This window comes from Orbicella faveolata, unplaced genomic scaffold, assembly GCF_042242905.1.
Source record: "Orbicella faveolata isolate gen_17 unplaced genomic scaffold, um_ofav_v1 contig_24, whole genome shotgun sequence".
Taxonomy (NCBI): Eukaryota; Metazoa; Cnidaria; class Anthozoa; order Scleractinia; family Merulinidae; genus Orbicella; species Orbicella faveolata.
The window spans coordinates 15,066,137-15,075,008 of NW_028301552.1; the positions used below are offsets into that span (position 1 = coordinate 15,066,137).

The 8,872-nt window shown below is 38.7% G+C and overlaps 2 pseudogenes; one reads left to right on the plus strand and one right to left on the minus strand.

Annotated features, from left to right (window-relative positions):
- The first annotated feature begins 2,931 nt into the window (after positions 1-2,931).
- Positions 2,932-5,116, plus strand: LOC110065080 (uncharacterized; annotated as a pseudogene).
- Positions 5,117-5,448: 332 nt separating this feature from the next.
- Positions 5,449-7,213, minus strand: LOC149110568 (uncharacterized; annotated as a pseudogene).
- Between the last annotated feature and the right edge of the window lie 1,659 nt (positions 7,214-8,872).

Sequence of the window (8,872 nt, forward strand, 5' to 3'; positions counted from 1 at the left end):
GTAACTTGACTGCAACACAATATCAGCTTGACTTTTAAAACTGAGGCCCACTCAATGGCTTGATCCATTTTTGCCATAATAAAAATTGGAATCAATCAAGTGAGAACAAGAACAGCAGAAATATCACAGGGACACTTTAAAGAGTTGCACCAATAATTATAAACCGAAGAACTGAGTTCAGCACAGCATGTGAAAATCTCAACCAAAAAATGTTTGACAGATATGGTCCCTTAATGACAGACCTTGTTGAAGTCCATGGTAGGGATCCACATCTGCCAGCTCATCTACCTCCTCATCCGCCATTGGCTCGTGTAGCAGTAAAGCAATGTTGTGCAACATTGCAAAAGTGCCTACAAACATACAAACTTTTTTGGGTGCCATTCTTATTTCCGAATGCAACACATGAAAACGCCTTTTCCATCAGCCAAACGTTTGCTCAATCACCACTTGTTTTGGCGTGAGCATCATTGTAGGCTACTTGCGCTGCTCTTTGTGTTGTTGTGTACAGCGTCATCAAGAATAGGCTGCAACCGTATCCACTGTCCCCAAGAAGGATGCCATCATCGAGGGAACGATTGTTTGGCAAATAAATGCAAATGTTACTTGTACGGAACACGTGACTATCATGAGTACTTCCCGGCCAGCAGGCAACAACATTGGGGAACATTCCTTCAAATTAAACAAGATTTTTGTGGAGGTTAGAGCTCGCTCCGAACATACATGTATTTGGTTCGTCTCTGAATTTTCTTGTAAGACTGTTGAGCGTTTTGCATTAGCAGAAAGTCTACTCACCTTCATGGCTGCAGACACCTTGCACATTGATGGAATGAAAACCTTTCCTGTTGACATAATTATTTTCGTGCTGTGAGGGCGCTTGTAATCTGACACAGGTTCTGTCAACACTTTTGATTACACAAGGAAATCTGCTGCAAAGGTAAAATTCGTTTTAATTGTGGCACATTCGTTATTCGTCGAACGCCACTTAATAAAGCGAGGCTGTTTCACGATTAAAGCCCGAGACACATCGGTAATTACTCTGGAAATGGTGGACTTATCCACACCGAAGGTGCTGTCTATAACTTGTAGGAAACTTCCACTGGTGTAAAACCTGAGGGAAATGAAAACTTGATGGAGCGGCCGTAAGGCATGATTTCGTCGAGTGTTGCGACTTATATCACTGCCAACAAGATTGGTAATAAATAAAATAGACTCTCGTAGAAAGCGGTAACGAGCACGATTTCACACTGAGTTCTGGTTCTAAATCTCCTTTCTCGTTGCCTTCTGCGTAAATCGCAAAACAACAAGTCCGCCATCTTTATTCCTAATTTAACCGGAGTTTAACAATTTAACCCTGCTCGCTCAGTGGGTTAAATTTAACCCACTGTTTAACCGCAGGCTAGCGTTAACCTTCCGTTGAACAACACAACTAACCTGGACTTAAAATTTAACCGAAGGTTAGGCCGATTTTAACCTTGGGTTTAGACTTAACTCTCTTTTCAACAACCGGGCCCTTAAGTGGAACAAAGGCCAACGTTCGTCACGGCCAGTTACGGGCAGCACAGGAGTCAATGGGTTAAGGGAGTTTTTCTTTTAGGATCTGTCAGGAGCCCGTAAGGTGTGAAACAACAGAGGGTTCTTCTGAATTTATCAGGTATCAGATGCTGCAATACAGCAAAATGGCTGCACAGTCTTCTTTGCAAGGCCTCAATCAACAAAAGTGTGTCAGGTTTTTCAATATTCTGATTGATTGTCTAGATATCCGAATCTAAAGTTGGAGTAGTTAAAAAGAGGCGAGATATGTTGCATAAGTGGATGCCATGGGAAAAATACATTACATATCAAAATTTCCCAACATACTTTGGTTTGTCATTATCCCTGGAATGTTCTGCCAAAATTTCACAAATATCCGTCAAATCTGCACACCTTGTACAGAGTTGTTGTGGAGTTTTCACCTCAGAGCGCCATTTGTGACCGTGAATGGGAAAACGTACCTTAACGTTTATCCGTTAAACGGTCGCTAATGGATGGATAGCTAACGGATAGTTAACGGCCTTTACAGCATTCTAATGTTTTGTCCTAAAGTTCTAACAGTTATCTAATTATGCCTAATGGATGATCAAAGCGTTCTAATGCTCTCTCCTAACATTCTAACGGCTAACTATGTATACCTAACGGATGAAGAACACGTTCTAACGGTTGCACAATTTGTTCTAATGGATGACTGAAGCCGTTTAACAGTTGTCTAACGGTCTACAACTAAGGATGTTTAACGGTTGTCTAACGGTTTACATCTAAGAGCTTTTAACGAACGAACAGTGTAGCTTTCAGTCCAATGTTATAAAACACATAATCGTGCCAATCCATTATCAGTCTTACACTCACGATTTCTAAAAAAATGTATCACAAAGTGCCGATTTCATCAGTTGTCAATGAGACACATTAAAAGAACTATTTCTATGGTGAGCATTGAAAGCAAAACTCAGTGATATAAACTATCACTTCCTCATCGAGACAGAAACTCAGAATTTGAGTCCTTTATTATCGTGTGGGACGCGAAACGTCACTAAACCCGCATGTAAACAATTTTAAAACTCGCCATTCAAGCAGGGTGAACATTTTTTATTGTTTTGCTCAAATGGATTTGTCACTTGAACTTATTTTTACACAATGATTTTGTATAGAATTTTTTAAAAGTAACTGTTTCATCTTATCTAGCTGTGGATTCGTGAAAGATTACGCTTTCTTGACAGAACATGTGAAAAGTGGTACCTTTCAAAGTCCGAAGCTAGTCTTGAAGCGACAGGTGTTTTGTTGGCACTGGTTTCATCAGATAAAGTTGTTTTTGTCACATACATGTAGTTAAATTGGTTTCATCTGATTCAGAGTCAGACAACAGTCTATTAAAATATTTATCAAGCTTTCCGCCAGAATATGGCCATTTCTCACACCTTGGAAGATGTAAACAACTTTATGCAAATTTTTGAACCAGCACTTTGTGAATTGGCACACAAGCACAAGTTTTTGACACGTGATCAGTGTTCACAAAAAATCTTTATTCATCGCATGGCCATTTTGGTTGAGTTTTCTCCGTGTTTGTTTCGTCCGTTTATGGCATTTGCAAGGTATTTTTAAACTTTCCTTTGCTCACCAATTACAGTAACAAATTACAAGCTCTCAAACCAACCGGACTTTGCGGAATAAATAAAACAATCCATATAATGACAAGCATTGTTATGATTTTACATGTCGTTTCTGTTCTCGAAAGTGGCAAATGTATTTTGTTTTGGATCATGTATAATAATTATAGTATGAAGGCTTTATTGAACTTCATTCAAGTTGTATTTATCAATCATCAAAAAATAATAATTGCAAAACTTCTTGTCAAGAGATAGCTATCTCTCATGATTGTTTTGAACTAAATGGAAGCCAAGAGCTGCTCTTGTTTCACACTACGTACCACTTTCTACTTCAACGCGTGTCATGCCATTCTAATGGAACCGTTACCTATTTTACGTATGCTAGTTTATTCTAACGGCTCCTAACGATTTCACTAGCCGTGCTAACAGATACAGAGTTTTTGCTAACGGTTATGCTGTCCAATCTAACAGTCTAATGTTAACGGCTAATGGATACATGTCTCTTGCTAACAGTTGCACTCTCCGTTCTAACGGCTTGATGCTAACATCTAACGGTTGGGCTCACGCCTGTAACGTTTTTAAGAGAACTTTCTAACGGATGACTAACGGATGCTTAACGCTTTTGCCCATCTAACGGATAAGCGTTAAGCTATGTTTTCCCGTGCACTGTCACATTTTGCGAGCGGCATGCACTTGTCCGGCTGGACTTGGTTTATCCAGAAAAGGTAAATGTAACCACGTTGGAGGAGTGTTGTTTGCAATTGAAGATTTTATGAGAAGGGGATTACAGAAACATGCCAAGCCTTTATCATGTACATTGCGGCTGTCTGTGTGGGTTGTACCCCGCAACCAAAGTGTTGCAGCTAAACCTCTCGACCAAGTGCTAATCAGAAAGATACGATTTGGTAAGAAAAATATTTGTCTTCAGTCAAAGGTTATAAAATTTGATCCAAGATCACCAAATCAGCGAACAAGAGAGAAAAACAGTTTCAAGATTTTCAGTGAAAGTCTTGAAAATTGTCTCCCTGCCACTTCATTTTTTTTGTTCCCTGACATCAAGTCAACCTGTCTACAGGAGTGAGACTCTGAAGAGACAAACAAGGCACCAGAGTCTGTGCCTTTTACAGACAGTTACGGTATTGCTACGGAGCACTTTAAATCTATGATTGATTCCTATGTTTCCGGCTTAACAATCACCAAAGAAGAGATAGATGAAATGGAGAGAACAACTCGAGGACAAAACAAAAACAACCTTTCGTTTGTAAAGAGGAAATCTCTTTTGACAGCTTCAAACTTTGGAAAAGCATCTAAGAACAAAGTGGAACCTTCAAATAAGTTGAAATCAATCCTTTACTCGAATTTTACAACAGATGCTACTCAATATGGCATCGAAAGTGAAGCAAAGGCAGTGAACCTTTATATGAGGGAAATGAAAAAGGATGGCATTGATGTTACTGTTGAGGAAATTGGGCTACTGGTGTCCAAGGACAAGCCATGCCTGGGGGCAAGCATAAACAGGATTGTAACCATCAAGGATACACACGAAAAAATGGGGAATGGAAATTAAATCTCCTTTAAGCAAAGCAGGCATGACTATTGAAGAAGCCTACCAAAACAAAACTTTCTTTCTGGAGAAACTTGCCGATGGAACTGTAAGGTTAAAACGAAATCATAATTATTATGTACAAATTCAAGGGCAGCTCTACTGTTCTAACCTGGATCTTAAAGGGATCATTCTTATAGTATACTTTGGAGAGAGTAGACCACTATTTGTGGAGAAAATTTACTTGGACAACTCTTGGATCAGTGACTCCCTGCCAAAGATAGATTTCTTTTACAGATGTGCTCTTTTCCCTGAGCTCATTACCAGACGAGTGCAGCGGGGTAAGATCCTATACCTGCACAGAGGTTGGTTGCCATATGGCCAATATTGCTGCACAAGTGTTGGTTTGAAAATGCGATTTCAAAGGCAATTGTAAACAATTGGTGTGTAGTAAATTTACATTATTAATTACTACAGCCATTATTTTTCCTTTCATGTAACAGTGCTAAGAATGTATCCATAAGAACCTTGAAGACACAAGCAAATCACCTTGCAGGATGAATTTGCACTTCTATTGAGTGAAGTTTGAACTGACAATACTTGAAATGTCAGCTGGGTGTTACGTTAGTTACAGTCAAAAACTTTATAAAACAGACTTATTTTGCCATGGGTATATAGTGTTGGGAGAGTACCAATACTCCTTTCCACTTGAAATAACAGAACCCCAAGTTAAGCAACAATAGCTAAGAGCCCAAACCACAAAACTTCAAGATGCCACACTAGCAATTATCTTGTTTCTTGAAATTTGTGTTTCTTGCTTTATCTCCCATCTGATTGTCTAGGGGTTGCAAAATGATAAACATGCCAGAAATCATTTCAGGCATGTAAACAAACTAAAGTTAATAAAAAAGGAATTCAGGGTTTTGGTTTTGCAGGAGGTAGCAATGGAGGAAGAGAATTTGTCAATAGTCCACATACTGTGGCTATTTGTGTTGCATAGGGGCTTAAAGTGTTGGGTAAGTTACCATCCAAAATATGGTAAGTCTTTATCCTACCAATTGCCCTCTCCACATGTATTCACACAGAGGCGATAGTCATAGTTTCCTCTGTCTCTGATGCAGTCAGTTGATCTCGTCCGGCTAAAAAGGGGGCATATTAACCATGACACCATCAGGCACAATGTCCTGTATCTCGAAGCCACGGTCAACCATAACATTGTCACCACAACTCAATAAATCTAGAACTCCACTTTCTCTTGTTATCTGTTTATCTGACACCCGCCCCCATCCCAGAGGTCTGAAAGGACTTGGCCATTTGGAGTTACTCCCACCAGTTGCTTCAAAGTATTGTGGTGCTTGAAGTCTGACCAAGTTTCAGACTGCGCAAGCATGGCTGAGGGACGCTGAATAAATATCTCTGTACAGTCCAAAATTATTCTAGTTGTTGCAAACTTGGCAAACTCATCTGACATGTTTTTGTGTGCCAACTCTTGTGATGGAAAAGGGAAAAGGTCTTTGAGTTCAAATTACAACAAATTGATCCAGGTTATACATATTCTGAACACAAGACTTGTACTAACACCAAACCTGTCTGCAAGGTCCTGCACAAATAATCCAGCCTTCAGTCGCATCAACACTAAAACAAATTCATCAAGAAATGTTAATTTCCTGGAGGGTCCAGGCTTATTTTCATTTTCATCCTCTTGACAAGGCTGCCTCTCTCAATAAGTGTTCTCCTTTCCAGTACTGCATTTTCGCTCATTTTCGCTCAAGATACTTGAAAAAACTTATCAGTGCTTCATAGCAAGGAAACCCAGTGTAAAATAGGATGGCTGAATTATCACCCTTGATTTTGTCTAAGGAAAATTGACACCCCAGCATAATTTCACCCTCTTTTTCCATCTCCGCCAACTTTTCTTCACAATCAGCTAACTTTAGTTCCAGTAATGTAATCTGCCTCTGTAGTTGTTCAACAACATTAGCTTTAGAGGCTTTGGTTGGATCCAGATCATTAGCTAATGAATTTGAACATTGACTGCTGCTGACTGTGGAAACTGTTATAGGTGGTGCTGGTATGATTATTGAGTCCACAGTGAATTCCATGGAGTTGCAACATCCATTTCCTGAGCTAAAACTAATTTATTCTTGGTTCGCCTTAGAGGAGCTTTTCCAGACTTTTTTGGCACGCTCCATGAAAACTGGGATGGCTCAGCACCTTAAAAAAACAAGGCAATAAAAATCAAAATAACTACATGACCATAATAAATGAACATGTTGTGGTGCTAATGGTTGTTTTGATAAAGTTATGAAAAATACCAAACTCTAATGTCAGTTAAACTGTTTTTGATCTCAGTACATTTATATGACACTGATGAATAAGGTACAATGACGCACAACAGTAATCCACTGGTATCCAAATATTGTATTGGGGTAACAACTATGATATTTTCCTTCCATGTGAAAAGCCAGCCAACAGTCAAAAGCTATATAATGTTACAATTTTAAATGCTTTATGTACAAAGGAACAAATAAAAATTTAGCATAATGCAGCTGTCATGAAATATTTGCCATGACGTTTTTGTATTTTTGCATTTCACATACCTTTCTTTAAGTCCCAGCGGCCTGACAATTTTCTTATAATATCTTCTTGTCTAAACTGTTCACTACAAACAACAGTTGCAGCAGTTACATTGAAGTCATCCTTTCCATGTTGCCACTTTTTTAGGTTACACAAGCGATTTCTGGTCTTGGGGTCAGTTGGAAAACTGAAAAAATGGTAACCAGCAGTAAGCCCTTTGTCATTGTAATAGCAGTTGTGACAGCCGTAAACGGCACAGTTTCCCTCTTTTCTTCAAAGGCGACGGAGGAGTATCTTGGTGGGCATTACTGCTGCTCATTATCGAAAAGTATCGAGAAAAAAACAGGACAAAAGCGAAGAAAAAGCAAAGATGAGTGCACATTGTCTGTTGAACACACACCAGATACGAAATGCGACTCAACACGAGCCTCGACATAATGTTTGCGTGATTATTATTCCAAGATGGCGCCGGGAACTGTAAAAAGCTATCATGAAAGCGGGATGGAGATGGATTTTCTCTTTAAACCTTGGGTCGAAGTATCAGAACAGATGAAACAAAACTGGACATTTTGCAATCTAAGAATTAAAGAGAACAAAAAAGCACATCCAAGTGACATGTATGTAGAAGTTATTTCTTGTTTCCATTCTACTTTATGCCTGAAAACCTAAGTTAAGGGAACTTTTGCGTTGAATCTTCTTCTGCCACATTTTTTCGATTTTGGGAGAAAGCGATAAATTGTAGCTCGGAAAATATATGAAAGAAATGTCTCAAGTGCTTCTTTTCACCACATTTATACTGAATATTGATAAGAAAATACTTAGGTATATATTTCATGTTGATTTCAGGTTAGTTTGACAGAAAAATGACTTTTGTGTTTTAGTAGATGTTCATGAAATGGCCAATAGTATGCCAGCACATATGTAAATAGTACAGCACATACTATGTAAATAGTATGCCAGCACACAGAAAACATTAAGGTCTCCAAACATTTTATGGCTGTTTTGAGAGCTTTAGTGATTGCTCTCACTATCCATGTTAGAATGTGTATTTGCTGTTTCCCAGTGCAGATATTTGCCATCAATTAAAGAATATTCACAACACTATGGAACATGCACCTTACTTAAGATAAAAAAATTGCAATTCTACCCACTGGCAATATTGAAATGGACAAAAAAAGACATTTTTTTCCATTTCTGTATATGATAGTCGCCATTGGATTTTAGTAATTGTGGGGATTGTTCCAAACATCACATTGATGATACTCTATTCTCTGCACAAGCAACAAAAAACTGTTGAATGTAGCACAATAAGGTACCTCAGAGATGTGTGGTCAGTTACAACACCACAAGGTGGAAAGAAGACCTTGGAAGTAGAATAGGTCAGGTATCCTACAGCCCTGCAACAACCAAATGACAATGACTGTTGTTTGTGTGTCATGAAATTCTTTGAACAGTTCCTTGACTGTTAACACAGACTCACAGTGGTCTTCATTGGATCCAAACTTCTCCCACCAAGACATTCACTTCCTTTGTCAGAAAGTTTAAAATACAATAACAGATGATTTTGAATTATGAATTTGTATTTTAATAGGAAAGATTTAAAAGTGAAATTACG